Source organism: Mandrillus leucophaeus, unplaced genomic scaffold (assembly GCF_000951045.1).
Source record: "Mandrillus leucophaeus isolate KB7577 unplaced genomic scaffold, Mleu.le_1.0 Scaffold880, whole genome shotgun sequence".
Lineage (NCBI taxonomy): Eukaryota > Metazoa > Chordata > Mammalia > Primates > Cercopithecidae > Mandrillus > Mandrillus leucophaeus.
Genome location: NW_012109586.1, coordinates 1151421 through 1158728, shown reverse-complemented (window position 1 = coordinate 1158728; position 7308 = coordinate 1151421). Strand labels below are relative to the sequence as shown.

Sequence of the window (7308 nt, the reverse complement as noted above, 5' to 3'; positions counted from 1 at the left end):
ATGATTTGTTTCTAACAGTGTTACTACTACTAACAAAAACTTACATGCCTACAATGCTTTATAGTTTTTAAACTTTTCACATATATTATCTTATCATTTGTACAACTCTTGAAGTTGGATTTCAAATGTAATAATTTCCAAATGTGGAGATTCAGATGTAGACAGTCATAAGATTTGCGAGGAAAGAGTCAGGATTGTCTTACTCTAGGATTATTATGCTTTTCTTTTTTTTTCTTTTTCTTTTTTTCACAAATAGCACTTTTTATTTGACACTAACTGAAGTCTGAACTTTAAACAGATTCTTGGACTGGTGGTTCATATCCATCAGCTCGTTCAACTTTAGCACCTGTCTCGTCCCCAGTGGCTTTTCCAGAACTACTGCCTTCACCATGAAGCTCCATGAGCTTTCCCAATTCAAACTTGGGCTTCTTCAGCATTTTTACTTTTCTAACGAAGACATCATGGAGAGGATAAATAGATTGGCAAGCCTTTTCTATGTCTTTTCCAATGCTGTCTGGAATCAATTTATTGACAACTTCTTACAAGTCATTTGTCTGCACCTCTCGGGTCATGATTTCCATCATCTTCTTCCGGATTTGGCGGACCTGTTGGTGCTGAGCATAAGAGGTCTTCCATATCTGATTGTTGCGTTTTTTAGTAAAACCAACACAGAACAGACGAAGCAAGTAACCATCGGTAGTCTTGACATCAACATGAGCTTCAATCATTGTCTGCCACTTTTTGACCATGGAACACATTTTGTCATGGGTAAGATCCATGCCATGGAAGTTAGTCAGTCAGTTTTTGCCCTGAACATCTTCAGTAATCAGCTTGAATTTTCTAAATGTAACTTCATTATTCTGCAAATCAGCAAGACTCACTTCAAACACACGACCCTTGAGACCATCAGATGCAATTTTGGTTCCTTGGGTCCTGGTGATGAGCGTCTTTCCAATATTTCTTATATTGAACATAGCAGGTGCTTTCACATCATACCAATCTTTCTTAGAAAATGGATCAACCACTTTCTTCTTAGCTCCCTTTTTGCCGCCTTTCGTAAGGCGCTTGTTCTTGCCAACCGCCATGGTGCTGATCAGAGAACCGAAAGGCTCTAGGATTATTATGCTTTTCTACCACACTTACTGCCATGTCAGTTTCTTTAGAATATTATTAGTCACCAACTTATCAAAATTTGATAGGTATCGAAGGTTTCAGAATCTCTGTTAGGTCATTCATAAAGAACAATATTAATTCTTGATTCTACAGATAATCTTAGGATTTTAAGGATAGAAAGAATTTTGAACTTCCTTTTAATGCTTTCTGTGAGACAGAAGGGTATTTGCCATCCAAATTAAACATATATATTTTTTTCCTTATGAGACAGCGTTATACTCTATTACCAGGCTGGAGTGCAAGCAGTGTGATCATAGCTTACTGCAGCCTCAGATTCCTGGGCTCAAGCAATCCTCCTGCCTCCACCTTTTGAGATGCTAGGACCACAGGTGCGTGCCACTGCCCAGTTTGTTTGTTTGTTTGTTTGTTTGTTTGGTAGAAATGGAGTCTTGCTATGTTTCCCAGGCTGGTCTCAAACTTCTGGCCTCAAGCAATGCTCCCACCTCAGCATCCTCAAGTGTTATGATTACAGGTGTAAGCCACCGTGCCTAATCCCAACTTAAGCATGTCTTTTGATGAGATTTCTTAATGCTTATTCACTACGATCTTACATACTTTTTATGATAAGGAAGTCATTCCATGATAATAATATTTTTGCAACTTGCTCTTTCCCTGCCTTATATTCAAATGTAGAATGATTGATCACAATTCTATGATTCCTTTCTAGATATTTGAAGATTATTAGATTCTATTCTTAACTTAGTGATCTTTTCTCTACTTCATTTAAGCTTTCCTCCTGTCATTTAGTAAACCTTGACACATTGGTTGAATTTCTCCTTTTCAGAAGAGATCTTTGCCTTGTCATTTCATCTACATTACAAGGATTTCTCCTGAAAAACAGTACCCTGATTAAGACCTGGTCAGTGGTCAATGTAGAGGTTTCTGTTTGTTTGTTTATTTCTGATACATCATGACACTAGATAATATTCTGCTTTCTTACATAAATTTATGACATCTATTTCTTTTAAGTGATTTAATCTGCTTTTGCCCCTATTAAAGGTAATCAGATTTGTGAAGATGACTTAGAATTTAATCATGTTTTCTTAAGTAATGGGCATTCCAACTTTGCATCTTTGGCTAGTTTCAAAGGGATATTCTCAAGATAAATTCTGAAATCACAAATGGGGATAACAAAGCAGGACCCACAAAGCTACTGAGTATTTGTGGATAGATACTAGAAAGCCTTATTTTGCTTTTCAGGCAAATGAAGAATAGCACATAAGTGAGAAATTGCTATTTATAAAGAGAATAAGGGAATTGAGAAATTTATTTATACTTTTGCAAGTAGGTTCTAAATACTTGATGAAACACCACTCTCAAATCCCAAACAAAAAGCAACTTCACCTAGGTTTTACCTGACCTTCATCTTAAGCAAAAGCTTATCTTTCAACCATTTAAAGATTCAAGCCAGGAGGGATCTCTTTTCCAAATACCTCTCTACAGACTGATAGTCCTTTTCCTCTCCGGAGCATGCCTTTTCCATTATATTCACCAAAATATAGTACACACAATCTGAACAATTCCACAACTATATTACTATCCTCTTGGGCAATCTCAGGGACAAACTATAGCTAGATGAAGTAAGTTACTGCCGTATCTTGCTTCATTAGCTCAGTACAGCCTGAAAGCCATAAACCACCTCTCTTAAGCAATCTCAATTCTCCCCTTGAATCCTAACTCGTGACATCACTTTCCTTTCTAGTTTACTCTACTTCCATTCTCAAGCCAAGGGCAAATAAACCTTTCTTTAAAAAATTGTATCTTATAGATGCAGGGTCCTTTTCTGCCTGGATGAGCTTCAGATTAAAACAGCAATCCTTGTAGCCATTTGAGTGTCCAGCCTATCTAGAGCCATTGGGATTGAAACCACAGATATCTCATGATCAGCCTTCTTTCCTTTATTTTGGAAATGTAAAAATATCCGGAGATCTCCTGAGCTCCACCTTTAGTTACTAGCCCCTTCTGAGCATGTTCTTCTTCTTTTTTTTTTTTTTTTTTTTCCCTCGTGTTCTTGACTGTCTGAATTCAGAGTTTCTTTAAACCCTTATTTCCTCACAGCAACCCTGTGTAACCCCTCACCATGTTCTCTCCTCCCTGTCTCTAAACATACAGAATCAACATCAACAACTTGCCCGAGTGGCCCCCATTTTCTAGCATTCAGGGATCACTATCACTTTGCTATTATCTCTGTACTTCCCCCTTATATTCTCAAATACAATAAAATGACAGCACATTTTACCTCAGTTATATTTTAATCCCTGTCTCTGGATTTAAATCCAATTTGGGTGAATGAGGCAAAGGGTAATTCAGAGGATATCTGATAAGATACACCACAGCAAAAGAGAATGAGAATGTACTTTAATGCTTACCGATTTTAATATTTTGTTATGAATTTTTAAACATACACAAAAGTTGAGGGAGAGTATATTAAACCTTCAGGGATTTGCCACCTAGCTACTACAATTATTATAATATGCTATGTTTTTATTTTTATTTTTGTTTTCGAGACAGAGTCTCATTCTGTTGCCCAGGCTGGTGGGCAGTGGCACCATCTCGGCTCACTGCAACCTCTGTCTTCCAGGTTCAAGTGATTCTCCTGCTTCAGCCTCCTGAGCAGCTGGGATTACAGGTGCATGCCACCATGCCCAGCTAACTTTTGTGTTTTTTGCAGAGATGGGGTTTCACCATGTTAGCCAGGCTGGTCTTGAACTCCTGACCCACTTTGGCCTCCCAAATTGCTGGGATTACAGGCATGAGACTCCAAGCCTGGCTTGCTTATGTTTATTTTTTAAACAAACATTTTTGGTCACCATATTGTATTAAAATGGTTTTCCCCCAATATCAATCCGCCCTTTATTCTATATACAGTCCTGAAACCAAACTGAAACACAAGGGGAAAAAACAGTGGTGAGGCAGAGGGGAGATAAAGAAAAATGGATTGCATGTAAGTCTTTTAATTCCAGCAGTAGCTGTTTCATATTATTGTTACCACATACGCCAAGTTGCAATGCAAAGTATGATAAATTCCCCTTTGAAACAATGGCTAAAGGGAATTCTAGATTATTGGAGTTTACTTTTCTTTAATCAAACTAGTGTTGTCATAGTTACCCTATGCTGCATTCTTCTGTGAAACCCGTGGACAGAAGATTGGATCAGTTTCAATCTAGGCAGGTTGAGGTCTAAGGATTTCTACTTATGGTGAAGTATTAGCAGCTGCAGTAGTTGTGAGAAGAGGGAAGAAGCTTTCAAAGAACTAAAATAGTACAGTCTGGTTTACCTCACTTCTAGGTAGTTGAACAATTTGGCAAATTTGCAGCTGAACAGTAGTCAGTTACAGCCATGCTTCTAGAGGAAATGAATCAAATGATAGTGCAAAGCTGTGATGAGTGTAGTTGTTTTCATATTTCATTGATTTCCTGATGAAAGAATTCAAAACATATTGTTATAGGGAGTTGAACTGGGTGGCTTGTTAATTAATACCTTAGAGGAGAGAAAAGTGACCTTGATTAAGTTGGTAAAATGTTAGTCTGAAACCAGAGTGTGAAATCAGAGGCGACACATACAAGGTGAGCCTAAGCACAAAGAAACACATAAATTCAGTTTGAGAAACAATCCTTTCCACTACACTTTTCATTTGACAAGTTTGTACTAAAACAATGTTTCCACCTTGATGAGAAAACTTTAAAGTTCTTTAGACAAACTGAAATCATTTCCCACGTCAATGGCAAAATCAACAAAGATAGACGAAAATTCAGCTTTCAAAATAACATAAGAAAGATTACGGCCGGGCGCGGTGGCTCACGCCTGTAATTCCAGTACTTTGAGAGGCCGAGGCAGGTGGATCACCTGAGGTTAGGAGTTCGAGACCAGCCTGGCCAATATGGCGAAACCTCATCTATACTAAAAATGCAAAAATTAGCCAGGTGTGGTTGTGGGTGCCTGTAATGTCAGCTACTTTGGAGGCTGAGGCAGGAGAATCACTTGAACCTGGGAGGCGGGGGTTGCAGTGAGCTGAAATCGCGCCACTGCACTCCAGACCGGGTGACAGAGCAAGACTCCTTTTCAAACAAAACACCACCACTAACGTTACCAGGAAGGCGAGGAGTGGGTTTTTTAAAAAACGTTTAAGAATAGTTGAAGAGGGCAGGGCGCGATGGCTCAGGCCTGTAATCCTGGCACTTTGAGGGGCCGAGGCAGGCGGATCACAAGGTCAGGAGATTGAGACCATCCTGGCTAACACGGTGAAACCCCGTCTCTACTAAAAATACAAAAAAAATTAGCCGGGCGTGGTGGCGGCCGCCTGTAGTCTCAGCTACTCGGGAGGCTGAGGCAGGAGAATGGCGTAAACCTGGGAGGCGGAGCTTGCAGTGAGCCGAGATCGCGCCACTGCACTCCAGCCTGGGCGACAGAGCGAGACTCCGTCACGAAATAAATAAATAAATAAATAAATAATAGTTGAAGAGGCTAGGCGCAGTGGCTCATGCCTGTAATCCCAGGACTTTGGGAGGCCGAGGCGAGTGGATCTCCAGGTCAAGAGATCGAGGAACATGGGCGGCAGATGTTGCAGTGAGCAGAGATCGCACCACTGCACTCCAGTCTCGCGACAGAGAGAGACTCTGTCCCACCACCCCCTGCCCCCGTAAAAAAAGAATAGTTGAAGAAAAAGATAAACTTTAAGAAGACATTGTATTTGGTCATAACTCCCTTTCTTTTAGGTAAAGCCACAAAAATAAATAAAAATGTATGTTACTTACTTCTCTTTCCAAAGTGTGGCATTAGTGGTGTACTTTTTAGAAGGAGTCCTCTGTCAATGAAGAAGGTAGTTTTAATTGACTTCCCACTCTCCCTAACAGCAAATGGTTTGGCTTGTGACAGTCTGTGATGGAACAGCTCCTCTTGGCTAAAACAGTCTACTCAAACCCCTTCTTTAAAATGTCATATATTCAAATAGTTCAAACTTAAAAAAAAAAGTTAAAAGGCGCAGTGAAAAGTGTTGCTCTCACTCTGTATACTATTTGCACAACTCTCTTACACAGACAACCATGATCACTGTTATTATTTTCTTAAATGTTCTTGCAGAGTTTCTTTACACATACACCAGAAAAATATGAATATACAGTCTTATTCCTTCACTTTTTACAAAAAGCAGCATAAAATATACACTATTTTATACACCGCTTTTAATTTTACATTTAACAATACATCTTGAGGCTCAATACTAGGGAGCTTCCTCATTCTTTTTTTAAAAAATACCACTGTGTAGTACTCCACTCTGTAAATGTACAATAACTTTTTAACCATTCTCCTACTGATGGGCACTTGAGTTATTTCAAATTGTTTCAAACATTTAAAACATGTTTTAAATTTCAAACAATACTGGCATGGATACAGTCACACATTAGTCATTTCACATGTGGGCAAGTATATCTGTAAGTATAAATTCCTTAGAAGTACAATCCAGCATCAATGGGTATATGCAATTTTGGTTTTAATAAATATTGCAAAATTTCCTTCCATCAGAGTTGTCTAATTTCAGCTGTCCCTAATGTATGAGAGGGTCTGTTTTCCTACGATCAAGCTCTTACACCATTACCAATCTGAAAAAAATGGTATTCCAGTGTAGTTTCAGCATGTATTTATCTTATTTTAAGTGAACTTGATCATCTATGTATGTTTACATCTATTTATGTTTACAAGTCATTTGCATTCTCTTCTATGACTTGAATATACACATTTTTGCTGATTTTCTTATTATATGGTTGGGCTATATTAGTTTCTAGTAGCTCTTTATGAGTTAGAGAGATTAGTATTTGTCTATGATTTGAGTTTCTCAATTTATCGTTTATCTTTTGACTTTGTTCATAGCTTTTTTGTTAAATTTACTATTGTATTTTATGAATTCTGAATTTTAAGTCACAAATATAACTCCCTTCTCCACTGCAATGTTAAAAAGAAATTCTGTGCTTTCTTCTAATATTTATATGCTGTCTGTATTTTATGTATAGATCTTTGATTCATTTGAAATTTATACTGGTTTTACTGGAGTATGCCTCCTCTCAGCATCCATTAAAATCCTTCCTGTCAGATATTATAATTGTATATCTAGAAAATTCAAGAGACTTGACAGAAAAACTC

General features: G+C 38.1%; 1 pseudogene across 1 annotated transcript; it reads right to left on the bottom strand.

Moving 5' to 3' along the window:
* Positions 1-240: 240 nt before the first annotated feature.
* Positions 241-1091, bottom strand: LOC105531382 (annotated as a pseudogene). The gene has a single exon (XR_001004791.1). The product of XR_001004791.1 is annotated as a 40S ribosomal protein S3a pseudogene (transcript).
* Between the last annotated feature and the right edge of the window lie 6217 nt (positions 1092-7308).